At 42.4% G+C, this 17,324-nt stretch overlaps 1 long non-coding RNA gene across 1 annotated transcript in view; it reads left to right on the forward strand.

Moving 5' to 3' along the window:
* Positions 1-2,952: 2,952 nt before the first annotated feature.
* The window catches only part of LOC122562449, an 18,721-nt gene continuing 4,349 nt past the window's right edge, over positions 2,953-17,324 (forward strand). Inside the window, exons 1-2 of the long non-coding RNA XR_006315303.1 lie at positions 2,953-3,261; positions 4,107-4,213. This is a non-coding gene — a long non-coding RNA (uncharacterized LOC122562449). The remainder of the gene's footprint in view (positions 3,262-4,106; positions 4,214-17,324) is intronic.

Below are 17,324 nucleotides of genomic sequence, written 5' to 3' on the forward strand. Positions count from 1 at the left end.
CAGCACATTATCGTACAGTACAGTACAATATAGCACAGTACAGTACAGTACAGCTCAGTACAGCACAGTCCAGCCCAGTACAGTACAATACAGCACAGTACAGTACAGTCCAGTCCAGTACAGCACAGTACAGCACAGTACAGCACAGTACAGCACAGTATCGTACAGTACAGTACAATATAGCACAGTACAGTACAGTACAGCCCAGTACAGCACAGTACAGCACAGTCCAGCCCAGTACAGTACAATACAGCACAGTACAGTACAGTACAGCCCAGTACAGCACAGTACAGCACAGTCCAGTCCAGTACAGCACAGTACAGTACAATACAGCCCAGTACAGCACAATACAGCTCAGTACAGCACAGTACAGTACAATACGGTACAGTACAGCACAGTACAGTACAGTACAGCCTAGTACAGCACAGTAGAGCCCAATACAGCACAGTACAGCACAGTATAGGCCCTTTGGCCCTCCATGTTGTGCTGACCTTTTATCCTACTCCAAAATCAAACCAATCTATGCACCCTTCATTTTATTATCATCCATGTGCCCCCATCCAACAGTCGTTTAAATGTCCCCAATGTATCTGACTCTACCACCATGGCTGGCAGTGCATTCCATGCACCCATTACTCTCTGTGTAAAGAATGTACCTTTGACATCTCCCCTAAACCTTTCTCCAATCACCTTATAAATTATGCCCCCTCATGATAGCTATTTCCGCCACGCTAAAAAGTCAACATTATCCACTCTATCTATGCCTCTCATCATCTTGTACACCTCTATCAAGTCACCTCGCATCCTTCTTCACTCCAGTGAGAAAAACCCTAGCTTCCTCAACCTTTCTTTTTAAGATATGCCCTCCAGTCCAGGCAGCATCTTGGTAAAGTTCCTTTGCACCGTCTCTAAAGTTTCTACAGCCTTCCGATAATGAGGCAATCAGAACTGAACACAATATTCCATGTGTAGTCTAACCAGGGTTTAGACAGCTGCAGCATAACCTTGCGGCTCTTAAACTCAATCCCCCTGTTAATGAAAGCCAACACACCATATATCTTCTTAACAATCCTATCAACATGGATGGCAACTTTGAGGGATCTATGAACGTGGACCCCAAGATCCTTCTGTTCCTCCACACTGCCAAGAATTCTGTCTTTAACCCTGTAATCTGCATTCAAATTCAACCTTTCAAAATGAATCACTTTCCAGGTTGAACTCCATCTGCCACTTCTCAGCCCAGTTCTGCATCCTGTAAATGTCCCACTGCAACCTACAACAGCTCTCTACACTATCCACACCAACCTTTGTGTCATCGGCAAACCTACTAATCCACCCTTCCACTTCTTCATCCAAGGCATTTACAAAGAGCAGAAGTCCCAGAACAGATCACTGCAGAACACCACTGGTCACAGAGCTCCAGGCTGAATACTTTCCATCTACCACCACCCTCTGTCTTCTATGGGCCAGCCAATTCTGTATCCAGACAGCCAGATTTCACTTTATCCCATGTCATCTTACTTTCTGAATGAGCCTATCATGTGGAACCTTATCAAATGCCTTGCTAAAATCCATATACACCACATCCACTGCTCTATCTTCATCAATGTGTTTTGTCATATTCTCAATGAATTCAATAAGGCTTGTGAGGCATGACCTGCCCCTCACAAAGCCATGCTGACCATCTCTAATCAAGCTATGCTTTTTCCAAATAACCATGAATCCTGTCTCTCAGAATCCTCTTCAATCCTCAATAAGACTGACTGGTCTGTAATTCCCAGGATTATTCCTATTCCCTTTCTTGAACATGGGAACTTTTGCCGCCCTCCAATCATCTGGCTCGACCTCAGTAGTCAGTGAGACTGAAAAGGTCATTGCCAAATTCGCAGTAAACTCTTCCCTCTCTTCTCTTAGTAACCTTAAATATATCCCATCTAGGAGAAAGTAAGGATTATAGATGCTGGAGAAGGAGTCAAGATTAGAGTAGCACTGGAAAAACACAGCAGGTCAGGCAGCATCCGAGGAGCAGGAGAATCAACGTTTCAGGCATAAGCGGTGAAATTGACATTGATGCCATGTGGTTGGAGGGTCCCAAGGCGGGAGATGAGGCATTCTTCCTCCAGGCAACAGATGGCTTAGATTTGGTGGTGGAGGAGGCCTAGGACTGGCGGAGTGGGAAGGAGAGTTAAAGTGGTCAGTCACAGTGCAGTGGGGTTACTTGGTGCATGTGTCCTAGAGCTGTTCTCTGAAATGTTCTGCAAGTTGGTGTCCGGTCTCCCCAGTGCAGAGGAGACCACGTTGAGGGCAACGGACACAGTAGATGATAGATTTTTAATCAGTAAGGGAATCAAAGGTATGGAGAAAAGACAAGAAAGTGGAGGTGAAGGTTATCAGATCAGCCATGATCTGTACATGGTCACCTTCCAAGGCCAACAAGAGATGAAGTGAGACACACACTGAAAGCTTTTGATTCAGAGCCAGGCTCATTAACCACTGGACCATAAGACCTCCCTCACTGACCATTCTTTCATTCTTTGGGGTGGCTCTGTCCTCTATCCATGACAGCCATTTTGCCATCTTAGCACCCTGAATTCATGGCTGGATGCACATTTAGAAATGGAGTAAATTTTGGTCTCCAAATTCTTTTTTTTTCAAGTTTGATTTAGAGGTTTTGAGTTTGAACTAGAATTGGGGGCGGAAGCAGATCTGTAGTGCCATTGAGTAATGGAGAGACACCCACACTCACACACTAACACACACATACAAAAGAAACAATGGGACAGATCTTGACTTTTGTGCAAGCTTTAAAAAACAGGCATGTTCACCCCGAGAGGAGAGATTTATATCATTAAGACCTGAAGAATAAACTGCAGAATTCTGCTTAAATTGCCACAGCTAATCCTGCACAGTTTCCACTGGCTGGATGACGCATATGGTATTAAACATTGGAATCTGACTCTGACTATGTGCAAAGACTGGAGGCAATTGGACTTTTTGCCATGAGAAAATGATGTCTGAGAGGGCTTTCAGACACAGGGAAATAAGAATAAAGAAGCTGAATGTGGGTTCATATTAAAACAGAACAGCAAAACTACGAACCAAGTGAGTGAGAGGCCAAATCTAAATCTGAATGCTTCAGAAAATCCTTCTTTGTACAAAGAATAATTGCTAATGGAACAGAGTTCTGAATGGAACACGAAAGTCATAGAGTTCTACAGCGAGGAAATAGAACCGTCAGTCCAACTCATCCATGCTGACCAGGTATTCCAAACTAAACTAGTCCAGTTAGAATCAATGACTTAATTAAGGTGTTTGATACGATGATGGGTATGCTTTACAATTGATGAGATAGAATGATTAGAAGAGACTTGTGAGCACAGGAGAAAATGACCATGTCTAATTTCAAACCAAGTGCCTTGTCTGGTGTGCCATTTCGTTCATGGCTCTACTAAGGTTCTTTAGAGAAACAAAAACTGCCTTTTAATCTGTTCTGAGGCCTGGGGTGGCACGGTGGCTCAGTGGTTAGTACTGCTGTCTCACAGCACCAGGGTCCCAGGTTCAATTCTCAGCCTCGGGTGACTGTCTGGGTGGAGTTTGCACATTCTCCCTGTGTCTGCGTGGGTTTGCTCTGGTTTCCTCCCACAGTCCAAAGGTGTGCAGGTCAGGTGAATTGGCCATGTTAAATTGCCCATAGTGTTAGGTGCATCATTCTGAGGGAAATAGGTCTGGGTGGGTTACTCTTCGGAGGGTTGGTGTAGACTTGTTGGGCTAAAGGGCCTGTTTCCACACTAATTCTAATCTAATCATCTTTAGCTGATTGCAATACATATATGATGACTATTGTTTGAACTGATGATGTAATCCTTTCTCATTTGAATTTATTTTGGCCTTTATAATCTATGTGCAGCTGGTGTACAGACTGGTTAAATGCATGTCTGGCTCAGAATGCAAAGTGCATAACCTGGAACTCACATTTTAATTACATGCTCCAAACACTGTTAAGATTCAGTCGCAGGTGTGAGTCCAGCTGTGGCTCAGTGGGGTAGCACTCTCATTGCTGAGTCAAGGCGACTTTTCAAGACCCACTCCTGCAGTTTTTCTTACAGAGCCCAGGGCTGAGGCACCAGTTCTATCCTGCCCAGGATGAGCGGATGGATCAAGATCAGGTTCACCTGCCTGAGAGGATGTAAAAGATCACCTGGCACATGGGAAGGTACAAAACATTTTTTTTAAAAACAGGGAAACCCAACAGCTCAGGCAGAATTTGTGGAGAGGAAAGACATTCCAAGTCCAAACTGACTTCTTCAGAACTCCAAAGGAATATTTTAAAAAGAAGCTTCAAGATGATGAGTGGTTATGAAGAATGCTATATAAATGCAAGTCTTATATTTTTTAATATAGAGAGCTGTAGAAGTGATGGTGTAGCTATTAATGACAATGACATTATTGTCTAAGAATTCACATCCATTTGTGACCATGCTCTGAAATGGTACTGTTTTCCAATTCCAACTCTTCTGCAAAGCTCAAATTTGCAGTTTATCCTTTTGGAAAATTATTAAACACAAAATAGAAAATTATGTTCTAGCTAAGCAATGATCAGAGCCTCAACAGTCACTGACAATTTGAATATCGCAGTTGCTACACAATTAACCTTGATTTGAATATGTGCAGGATTTATAAATACCAGTGTATAGTACACAGGCAAGTTATGCTGAACCTTTAGAAAACATCAGTTGTGAATGCTTTTGACTGATTAAATAAGGTGAAACTGTTATCACAGACAGGAAACAGTAAAATACACAGGCTTATGGTAATTGGCAAAAGAAGCAGAGGGGAAAAGCTTAGTTATACAATGAACTATGATCAGGACTGCACTGCCTGAAATATTCTTGGAAGAAATTTAAGATCAACTTTCAACAGGGGATGAGATATATGTATTCTCTAATTAACCTGTTCAAAGATGTTATTACACATTGCTGGAGCAGGCGGAGCTTACATCTAGGCTTCCTAGCTCAGAGATAGGGACATAACCACTACATCATAAGGCTATGCAGATTGGATAGATACTGGCAAAGGAAACATTTGCAAAACAATGTGCAGAAAGACAACAGGATTGATGTGAACCAGCATCCTTGATGGGTGGCTTAGTGGTTAATACTGTTGCTTCACAGCACCAGGGACAGGGGTTTGATTCCAGTCTCAGGCAACTGTCTATGTGGAGTTTGCATATTCTCTCTTAGTCTGTGTGGGCTTCCTTTGGGTGCTCTGATTTCCTCCCACAGTCCTGTGAAGTGGATTGACCATGTTAAATTGCCCATCCCGTCTGGAGATGTGCAGGCTAGATGGATTAGCCACAGGAAATGCAGTGTGATGGGGATGGGTTTGGGAGTGATGCTCTTCGGAGGGTTGATGTTTACTCGATGGGCCAAAAAGCCTGTTTCCACACTGTTGGGATTCTATGTCATATTTGATCCCGAGTGGAGTTTCTGGACCCTTATTAGTGTCACCATAAGGGTCACCTACGTCTCACTCAGTCATGTCATTGAATTCAGCCCACAAGCAGCTCATTCACCCATCGCCCTTTTATCCACTTTCACTTTCAGTTGGGTAACTTCAAAGTTCTCATTATGGTTTTCAAATTCCTTCATGGCCTAAATCCTTCCTATCTCGGCAACTACCTCCATCCCCGCCACACCCTGAGATCGCTTCACTCCACCAACTCTGGCATCTGGCGGGTCCCAAAATGGGCCATTGGTGACAGAGCTTCAGTCGCTTTGTTCTTCAGGTTTGGAATTCCCTCCCTAAATCTCATTGCTTCTGTCCTTGTCTCTCCTTTATGCTGCTGCTAAAAACCCAAAGCTTTTGACTAAGCATTTGGTCATCTCACGTAGGGACGAATTTTGTTTCATAGCATTTCTGTGAATCATCTGGAAAGTGTTTGGATGCTATATAGATGCAAATTTTAGTTTTAGTTGTTTTGACCATATGCCAACAGATAAATCATTGTGGAAATCCATCCCTTCATGGTCAAATTCTGGATTTGAATTTCAGAGTATAATGTCTTGGTTTTGGAGTATCGACTTGTAAAATTTATTAGTTATCATGTTTTGTGCATTGTTAGCAGAATTTAAACTAATCCCTAATATCTACTAAGTGCTATAGGGACAGGGCTTAACCTGTTTTCAGAGGGCGTGGGCAGTGTGAATACACATACCCTGGTAGTTTTCCAGGAATTTCTCCTCCTTTAGTGACTATGGGAAGTTCATGGAAATCCCTTGGAGAAATCTTGCTTGGAATCATTCTGCATTCTCAACCCAGCTTCTGTTGGTGGCAGTTTCTGTTTTCCTTCATTCTCCTTTTGTCTGAGTTAGCCAATAAGTAAAGGCCAATACAGAGGACAGTTTCTGACCTAGCTTGTCGATGATATGGAGAGCCCATGAAGCTGCAACCTAACTACGTAATTAATGAACACAGCTCAGCAGTTATAAAAGTTTGAATATGTGTATAAACAAATTCAAGGACAGCTTCTTCCCTGCTGTCATCAGGATTTTGGACAGACCTCTCAAATGTTAATTCGGATCTCTCTCTCTCTTTCTCTCTGCACCTTCTCGGTAACATCATATTCTGCACTCTGCTCTGTTACCTACTTTGTATGGTATGATCTGCATGTCCATGATGCAAAACCACACTTTTCACTCTATTTTGGTACATGTGACAACAATAAATCAAACTCAAACAATTCAGCTAATTCCTCAGAAATATTTGTATGTTTGTCACTACAAGGAAGAGATAGGGACACGCTCAGATATGCTTCACCACAGGGGTTCCTAAGATAGGGGCCAATACTATATTGAGAGTCACTGCCGGGCCGTGCAAGAAAGGCCTCAATGGCACAATGGTCTAGGGATTGTAGCTTGTTTCGACTTCATTTGAAAATGATACATCCAAGTTACTGAGGAGAGAAGCACAGTGCCTGGAGCTCAGATTTTGCTTCCTCCAAAATAAGGTAAAAATTATCTTTTGCAATTGGTGTTACAATGTTAGACTCAAATACATTGGAGCAGCTTCAGTGCTTGTGGATGGATAGATAGATGGATAATCGGTTTATTGAAAATCTATCATGATAGCAGGTGCCAAATTACAAAAACACCACAAATAAAGCAAGTCATCACAATTCATGACATTGTTAAAGGCAGACAGTAAAATGACTACAGCATTCTTAACATTTCAGCAGACGAATAATTACACACCGTTGCAAAAAAAAAGTCTCCTTAATTTACAGAATAGAAATGAAAGTTCTACAGCAATCTGTATTCTGTGTTAAAGTCAATAGATCATACAGTATGTTGTCAGGTTGAGTTCATTATGCTGCCATTTTTTTTCCTGTTGACTTAATTTGTTCCCCTGTAGCTTTCTTTTTTGTAACAAGCAATTTGTAGCTTAGTAAGAACCATGTTATCTGCCTATACTGTGTATTTCCATTTATCAGCAGGATAAGGAGGGAGAGTTTTATTTGCGTAGTAGACAGATAATGTCAGTTGCTACTTGTGCATGTTTTTTCAATCATATTAACAAATCTCTTCCCCTTCCCCCAGGAGTTCTACATCCTGTGTTGTATTGCGTCTAGCCGAGTGATGAAAGGATAGATTGAAGTAGACTGTATATGCCACTCATTATACAGAAAAAAAACAGGCATTTTCACTAAGCTTTGTTCTTGGTTTGACATCTTGCTTGCAGTGAACACGTTAGTGCTGATAAGACTGCAGACATTTCAACTCCAACTTTCTATCCCTATCTGGAAAAATGCCTTCCTGTGGGCTTAAGTTTCAATTTCTGAGAGATGCAGATCTACTTTTCGAAGCAGTTGGTCTGAACGTGAAGAGAGAATTGTGAGAAGAGAGCCCAGGTTACAGTTGTAGGTGCCAAGATTTCCTTCTTCTTGAAGACCTTCTATGTATTAATATACGTCTGGCATGCAGACCATTAATGCTGCAATCACTGAACTCACCATCTTCATAATGTATTCAGTACAGCAAGCTGCAGCAGGAATCCTGCATGTTGTCGCTGTAGAATATGGTCCCTTGCAGCTATAAAGCTGTTCCTCACCACTGGCTGCTCATATACTGTTGGCTTCAACATTGACTGTTTCCCATTCTATGGGACCAGCGACAGAAATCATATCCTTGATGCTTGTAATATTATAGGCAATTCTGCCTACTTCTGTTTCTACATCTTATGCACCTAATAGTGAGGCTTTTCATTAACCCCTTCTCACCCTTTGGATCCCAATAGAGTTAAAATGAGAATGCTGCTTCTCAGGCAAATCCTATAACTTCCAAACACATTTGAAGAAGACAACCATTAAGTTCCTTTTTGAAAGAATTAGCCATTTTAGCAAAGACAGGATTTGCTGACACAAACACTAAAAGTGCTGGAGAAACTCAACAGATCTGGCAGCATTTGTGGGGAGGGAAGCATAGTTGACACGCAATTCTTCTTTGGAGTCTTCCTGTTGAGTTTCTCCAGCATTCTCTGTGCTTGTTTTAGCATCTGAAATACTGTGCCTTTATTACAGGGTATTATGGAAGTCTGTTTCACATCTATAACAGTATGGCTCGGTGGAACACAATAGCTAAAGGCTAACTAGTGTTTTGTGGCATAATGGGTTTGTTTTTGAATTATTTCCTTATATTTACAATTCCAAGTCATTTGGTCTATTCGTGTACACAAGAAGGTGTAAAGCTACTCCAAATTCCTCTTCAGGATTCTCCTCAGGTGATACAATACCATCTCAAGAAACTTGACACCATCCAGGACAAAGCATTCCACTCCATTGCCACCTCATCCACCACCTTCAATGTTCACTCCTTCCACCACCAAAGCACAGTAGCAGCAGTGTGTGCCATCTTTATAATGCACTGCAACAACTCACTACAAGGCTTCTTCAACAGCACATTGCAAAACCCTTCTAGGTTTCCACCACCTAAAAGGATATGGGCAACAGATACATCTGAATATCATCAACTAAAAATTCTCCTTCAAGTCACACACTAAGCTGACGTGGAGATATATCACCATTCATACTATCATAGAGTCCCTGGAAACAAGTCCATACCAACCCTCCAAAGAGTAACCTACCCAGACCCATTCCCCTATTCTATTACTCTACATTTACCCCTGACTAATGTATCTAACCTACATATCCCTGAACACTATAGGCAACTTAGCATGGCCAATTCACCTAACCTGCACATCTTTGGATTATGGGAAGAAACTGGAACACCTTGTGGAAACCCACGCAGATACAGGGAGAATGTGCAACATTTGCCTGAGGCTGGAATCGACCCCAGGTCCCTGGTGCTTGAGGGAACAGTACTAACCACTGGGTCACTGTGCCACCCCCTTCATAGTCCTTCATAGTCACTGGGTCAAAATCCTAGGACTTTCTTTTCAATAGCACTGTGGACACCTGCACATCACACATACTGCTGCAATTCACCACCACCTTCTTAAGGGCATTCAATGTGGGTAATACATGCTGACCCAGCCACCAACACCCACATCTCATAAATGAATAAAACATAGAGGGGTTGTAAAATCAAAACTAGAGGGTTAACACATTGGACAGAGGAAGATCCACTGACTTTAGTGACCATGGATTGGTGTGGGATATAGTGAGGGAAACTCCCAGTTGCTTTTCCTGGTTATTATCTGTTGACCCACATTGGAAGATTGTGTGTTGATGAGAAAAAGCATAGGATTCCACAGAGCTGAACACTGTACCAGCATTCACATGTTCAGGAGAATGGTGGTTTGAAGTGTATAAGTTTTTAGATTTCGAAAAGGGTATTGCCCAGAAATGCAATATTGCAACACCCAAAGAATGCTGTATGTTCTTAAGAGAGTGAACAGCTCTGGATCTCAAAAGGAGCTAAACTGGCTATCTAGGTCTCTCTCATAGTTCGAGTAGCAATATCCTTCATAGCAATGTGACTCATAGCTATCAGGCAATGAACGACACCTTGTTTAACACAAGAACATTTACTTATTAGACTTTACCAAGCTACACCAAGCAAGTCCCATAAATCTCAAAGGAAGATGGTGGCACTAAATCTACCTTATGGGATCCAAAAGTCCAGGCAGCATGGTGAGCAGGAAGGAGAATTCAGCATCTAACAACTGTCACTTACTAGCACGGTTTTAAGGATCTGGGAGGCTCCATGTAGAACTTGTTTTTCTGAGGTCAGTCATCCTGGCCCCAATTGCATTGAGGAAAAGCCAATATTTTAGAAGGTGGAGAGGGGAGTCCACCACTAACTTGAATAAGAAACAGGGACATTACCTGTGGTACATTTGGATTCTTCTTGTTGATAATTTGCTGAAAAAATACAGAGGCAGAGAATGCTTGTGATGGAATGAACGTTTTTCAGCCATATTACAGGAGCAGGTGATTGTTTAGTTCTGCAAGCACTGCATGGTTAAATATCTAGCCTTGTGTCTTCACAAGAGGAGAAAAATTAGAGGAGAGCATATTGGCAAGTTGTCTATACTTGATCTCAGTGGAAAACCTAATTTGCAATCTTCAGATAAGGTCATGGTAAATGGTTGAGTGAGTTTAATCACAGTGTAAGTACTTGAGCGAGAAAACATTGTGAACGCAATGCGATTTGTTAAACATTATACTTCCAGTTTGTACTATATACGAAATTACTTAAAATTATCTCAGAGAACAGAATTAGTTGGCCCAAATAATCTGCATGGGTATTTACACAAGCTGTCTTTCAGTCAAACTCTTATCACATCACACTTACAACACACCTTTCTATCCCTTTTTATTCTCTAGCATACTTGTCTAATTTCCTTTTGAAGTTTATCTGATCCATTCCTTGCAATCCAGTCCCAAAGTCTAACCACAATCTAAGTCAATAAATTTCTACGTATTAGGATTTATTACCAACTATTTTATATGTACAACCCTTAATGTTGGATTCTTCAGCAAGTAACAGCTTTACATAAAACCACAGGAGTTGGAGAAGAAGACCATACAACTCTTTGAGCCTACTCAAAGTTCAATAAAATCATTACCTCATTTGATTCTGACCTGACCTCCATTTTTACCCATGCATCCAACCAGCCCCCATAAATTCTGATGCCCTTCTCAAAGTCTGTCTAACTCAAACTTCAATAAGCCAGATTCTACCACTTGCTGTGGAAGCAGATTCCAAAGATTTAAACTGTCCCTGGTGAGGAAAAAAAGTCTTTGTCAACCCCATCTTAAATGAGGTAAGCCTTACTTTGCCTCCTAGTTCTGGATTCCTCTCCAAGAGAAACATCCCAGACCATATCAAGACCTCTCTGAATGTGGTCATGTCTCACTTTTCTACCCTGCAACAAATACTGACCCAACTTGCTCAACCTTTCCTCATAAGGCAAACCCCTTATCCCTGCAATCAACTAAGTGAACTTCTTCCAACAGAAATATGTTGCTCCTTAAGCAAGTTGACCAAAACTGTACACAATACTCTCACCAATGGCAAATAAAGTTGTAACATGACTTAGATTAGATTACTTACAGTGAGGAAACAGGCCCTTCGGCCCAACAAGTCCACACCGACCCGCCAAAGTGCAACCTACACAGATCCATTCCCCTACATTTACCCCTTTACCTAAAACTATGGGCAATTTAGCATGGCCAATTCAGCTAACCTGCACATTTTTAGATTGTGGGAGGAAATCGGAGCATCCGGAGGAAACCCACGCAGACACGGGGAGAATGTGCAAACTCCACACAGAGAGTTACCTGAGGCGGGAATTGAACCCTGGTCTCTGGCGCTGTGAGGCAGCAGTGCTAACATACTGTGCCACCGTGCTTCCCAGACGGTGGGCAGCACGGTGGCACAGTGGTTAGAACTGCTGCCTCACAGCGCCAGAGACCAGGGTTCAATTCCCGCCTCAGACGACTGACTGTGTGGAGTTTGCACATTCTCCCCGTGTCTGCGTGGGTTTCCTCCGTGTACTCCTGTTTCCTCCCACAGTCCAAAGCTGTGCAGGTCAGGTGAATTGGCCATGCTAAATTGCCCATAGTGTTAGGTAAAGGGGTAAATGTAGGGGAATGGATCTGTGTAGGTTGCGCTTCGGCGGGTCGGTGTGGACTTGTTGGGCCGAAGGGCCTGTTTCCACACTGTAAGTAATCTAATCTAATCTTTCTCTTCGAGAAGTTCCTTCAGCAGTCTAACTGTCCCCACTCTGCTAAAGCATTACCCATTCATATAAGTTAATAAGACATTCTCAATGTTGACTGAGGCTGGGCACCTTAAAGCATTTGTATAGACACATAGATTTCTGTCTTATCACCCAAGCAGGATCAATGCTGAACCATATAGCACGTTAATTGAATCAGAGGCTGTGTGGACTCACTAATGAATACTGATATTTTGATCAAGTGATTTATGACAGCAAATGATTGGAAAATCTCCATGCGCTGTTTAGAAAATAATGACTTCACAGTCTCATGAATCTTTTAATGCAAAACAGAGGCTATTTGAACAGCCAAAAAAAAAGTCACACATGACAAGTGGGGAATTTTACCAGATCCTGCACCAAGCACCAAGTCATTTGCCACATGGTTCCTGCCACAACGTTAAAGCAAAAAGAGGATTTTTTTTTGAATATCACTATATGAGAAAATGACATGACCTTTTAAAACTAGGTTCTAGTCACAATCTTAGCCTGCTAGACACACTTTCCTCATTCCTGAAGAAGGGCTTATGCCCGAAACGTCGATTCTCCTGTTCCTTGGATGCTGCCTGACCTGCTGCGCTTTTCCAGCAACACATTTTTGGTTCTGATCTCCAGCATCTGCAGTCCTCACTTTCTCCTTTAGTCACAATGGGCTGGAATTCCTTCTCTAATTTTCCCTAGACCTCTCTGTCTCTTCTTAAGCCTATCACATTTAGTCATTTAAAACAAAATGTTCTTCCATGGAGTATGGGTTTCAATGGTACAGCCAGCTTTTGTCCTCATTTCTCCCTATGTGGCTCCTAATAAACCATGTGCTAATTAATAGTCTTGGGAAGCATCTTGGGTTGGTTTACTTTCCTAAAGAGTACTCCATAAATGCAAAATTTTGTTGTGCTGATTTAAATCCAGAATGTGGAGGTTGGGAATCACTCAACCTAAATTACAACCTCAATTTTCTTACATGTTCCATAAGCTTTGTTCAGAATGAATAAAACAAGAAATTAGTGTCAAAGACAATACTCCCTAAAAAGGACATTAAAAACAAGAGCACTTCATGCAGGCAGAAACTCGAGGGGAAAGAATAAAAACCACACCAAGTTTGTTTAATTGTAAAATAGATAGCATAAATTACAAAGCTTTTTGCATTCATCTCATTAGTCCATTTTAAGAGGTTGCTGAGTGACTGCAGCTTTAAGGCCTAGTCATTAATTTGGACACCACTAACATATTTTCATTTGCGGCTGAGTAATTCACTGCTTTCTCTTTGCAGAGCTGTAAATAGTGAAGGGAATCCAGCATTAAAAAAGCATTGCACCGTTACAAAAGCGAGGTTGGCTGATTCAGCATCAACGTTTCAGTAAATGAATTTATAATAATGCAGACCTCTTTAACATCTAAGAACATAAATGGTTGGGATTGTTGGTTTTGTCCCATTGTGTTGTGTAAGCTGTTTGCACATCAGACTGCAGAAATTTCCATAACAGCAACATTGCAGTTTTACTGGACAATATCAATGTTTTGTAACAGTCATCAGTAATGTTAAAAAAAACTCCCTTGTGTAATCAATCAAGGTACATTAGCATTGTTACCAAGGTTAGTGCGTTAGCATTCTAACTGAACCACTTTCTTTGTCAGCTTGGTGCCTGATCCCATTATCATGTTAAGAGTCGGCAAATTAAACTACTGAGGTACTTAACTCAGTGTTGTTCATTCAATCTGTGGTGCACACTCTCTCACCTACTGAGATTCAGAGAGTTTTGTTGCAAATTTTGCAGACTTATTCTTTAAGGTTCCCCCAGATTTCACATGACAAGTTATACAGTACCTTTCCCAGTTTAAAAAATGTCATTTATGGGATATGGACAAACATTTAATGCCGATCCCTAATTGCCGATTGAACTGATTGGCAACTGATTGGCTTGTCAGGGCCACTTCAGGGAGCAGTTAAGAGTCAATCATATTGCTACAGAATTATAATCACATGGAGGCTAGAGCAGGTAAGGATAGAGGATCTTCTTCCCTGAAGAGATTAAGTGAACCAGATGAGTTTGAGCAACAATTGACATTGGTTACATGGTCACCATAAGGCCAATCAGTGATGTACAGCATGGAAACAAACCCTTTGGTCCAACTTGTCCATGCTGACCAGATATCCCAAATTAATCTAGTCCCATTTGCCAGCACTCGGCACATATCCCTCTCAACCCTTTCTATTCATAGCATTTTAAATGCTGTAATTGTACCAGCTTCCAAACCCTTTGGTCCAACTTGTCCATGCTGACCAGATATCCCAAATTAATCTAGTCCCATTTGCCAGCACTCGGCACATATCCCTCTCAACCCTTTCTATTCATATACCCATTCAGATGCATTTTAAATGCTGTAATTGTACCAGCTTCCACCACTTCCTCTGGCAGCTCATTCCATACAAGCACTACCCTCTGTGTGAAAACGTTGTCCCTTAGGTCCCTTTAAATCTTTTCCCTCTCACCTTAAACCTATGCCCTCTAGTTTTGGACACCCCACTCCTGGGGAAAGGACCACGTTTATTCACCCTATCAATAGTGCTCATTATTTCAATTTCATCGTTCAGTATAATGGCTCTGACCCCATGTCTCGAGAACATTGGCTTGCTGGATCTCTACAGCACAAGGGCCCCAAAGGTAATCAAGCACTTGATGTGGAATTGCCACAGTTGCCAAATAGGACAGAGGAAAGCACCCACAAGCAGCAAGTCCATTTTCTTTTTGGTGATGTCAATTGACCCATAAAATTACTATAGCCCCAGAGGACAGCCCTGCCATTAGACAGGGAGGTGACTAGTGGTGGTTTAACCTCTGGGGAAGGGCAAGGTTGAGAAGGCAGGACCTCATGGTGACCTCAGCCAATGTGAAACCCTGTGGTTGCTATCACTCTGCATCGCAAACCAACCATCCGGCCAACTAACCTCTGACATCCAAATGTCGAGAGATATTGATCGAATCATTGAATCCCTCCAGTGTGGAAGCAGGCCATTCAGTCCATCGTATCCACACTGGTGCTCCAAAGAGCATCCCAGCTAGACCCTGTAACCCAGCATTTTCCATAGTTAATCCACTACCCGCACATCCCTGGACACTATGGGCAATTTAGCATGGCCAATCCACCCTAAGCTGCATATCTTTGGACTGTGGGAGCGTCCAGAGGAAACCCGTGCAGGCACAGGGAGAATGTGCAAACTCCACACAGACAGCTCCCTGAGGGTGGAATCGAACCAAAGTGCCCGACACTGAAGCAGCAGTACTAACAGCCATTGTGGTGTTTCATTTTTGATATAGGGCCATTGAATCTTCTGCATCCACCAATGGTGGCAGATAGGAACCTGGTTTAATATCTCAGCTGAAAGAAGCTACATAGAACAACATAGCAGTCCCTCAGTACTGTACTCAAGCATGAGCTGAGATTTCAAATTCATGGAGCAGAACTTGAAACCAACGCCTTATGATTCATTGGCAAGGGCAACTATTGTTCCTCATCTGGGTGTGCTGCACATAATCCATCATCGTTATTCAGGACGTAGTTTTCCCCCACTCCAGCTTCCATATGCTCTTATAGAGTCCAGACAGAATATGCTGCAACACTACTCACATTTCAGCTACACCAAGTAAAATATAAGGCAAAGAAATGAAAGCCAACTCTAGAAAGTAAATGTGAGGTGAAGTCACCACAAGGATGGTCCTATAAGAGTTTTAAAGGTGTGGCAGGGGGGTTGGGGTAAGTGTTTAGAGATTGCATTCTGAATGTGGGACCTGAAGTGATCAGCGCCAATGGGAAGGAGATGTCATGGGAAGTAGTTGAGAGCTCAGAGAGTCTGAGGAAATTGCAAAGGGCATAGCTGCTAGACTGGGTCTACAGCAGGTAGTGAGGGAACCAAAAGAGGGAAAGATATACCTGACCTCATCCTCACCAATCTGCCGGCTACAGGTGTGTCTGTTCATGACAGTATTGATAAGAGTGACCACTGCATAGTCTTTGTGAAGACAAAGTCCTGCCTTCACATTGAGAATAGCCTCCATCGTGTTGTGTGGCACTAACATCATGCTAAATGGGACAGACTTCAAACAGATCTAGCATCTCAAGACTGGGCATCCACGAGACGCTGTGACCATCAACAGCAGGAGAATACTCCTCCAGCACAATCTGTAATCTAATGGCTGGAATATCTCTCACTCAACCATTACCATCAAGCCAGGGGATCAACCCTGGTTCAATGGAGAGTGCAGGAGGGCATGCCAGGAGCAGTATCAGGAATACTTGAAACGAGGTGTCAACCTGGTGAAGCTACCAAAGAAGGCCACCTGCACACAAACCAGCATTAAGCAGCAAGTAATAGGTAGAGCTAAGCAATCCCAGAACCCAACGGATCAGATTTAAGTTCTGCAGGCCTGCCACACACAGCTGTGACTGGAGGTGGGAAATTAAATAACTCACCGGAAGAAGAGGATCCACAAATATCACTATCCTCAATGATGGAAGAGCCCAGCACAGCAACGCAAAAGCTAAGGCTGAAGCATTCAGCCAGAATTACTGAGTGGACAATCCATCCTGGCCTCCTCCCCTGCATCACAGATACCAGTCTTCAGTCAATCCGATTCACTCCATGTGATAGCAGAAATGGTGGGAAGCACTGACAACATTCTGCCAACACTGCTGCCTTTATAGTACACAAAACAAAACTTTTCACTGTATCTCTGTACACGTGACAATAATAAATCAAATCAAATCAAATTAAATTAAAGCAAACATCTACCCAACAATGTGGAAAATTGCCCATGTATATCCTGTACACTAAAAGCTCCTTGAAAGTTGAGTCGCAGGTATATAGGATAGTGAAGAAGGTGTTTGGTATGCTTTCCTTTAGTGGTCAGAGTATTATGTACAGGAGTTGGGAGGTCATGTTGTGGCTGTACAGGACATTGGTTAGGCACTGTTGGAATATTGCGTGCAATTCTGGTCTCCTTCCTATTGGAAAGATGTTGTGAAATTTGAAAGGGTTCAGAAAAGATTTGCAAGGATGTTGCCAGAGTTAGAGGATTTGAGCTATA

Source organism: Chiloscyllium plagiosum, chromosome 25, assembly GCF_004010195.1.
Source record: "Chiloscyllium plagiosum isolate BGI_BamShark_2017 chromosome 25, ASM401019v2, whole genome shotgun sequence".
NCBI classification, from domain to species: Eukaryota; Metazoa; Chordata; class Chondrichthyes; order Orectolobiformes; family Hemiscylliidae; genus Chiloscyllium; species Chiloscyllium plagiosum.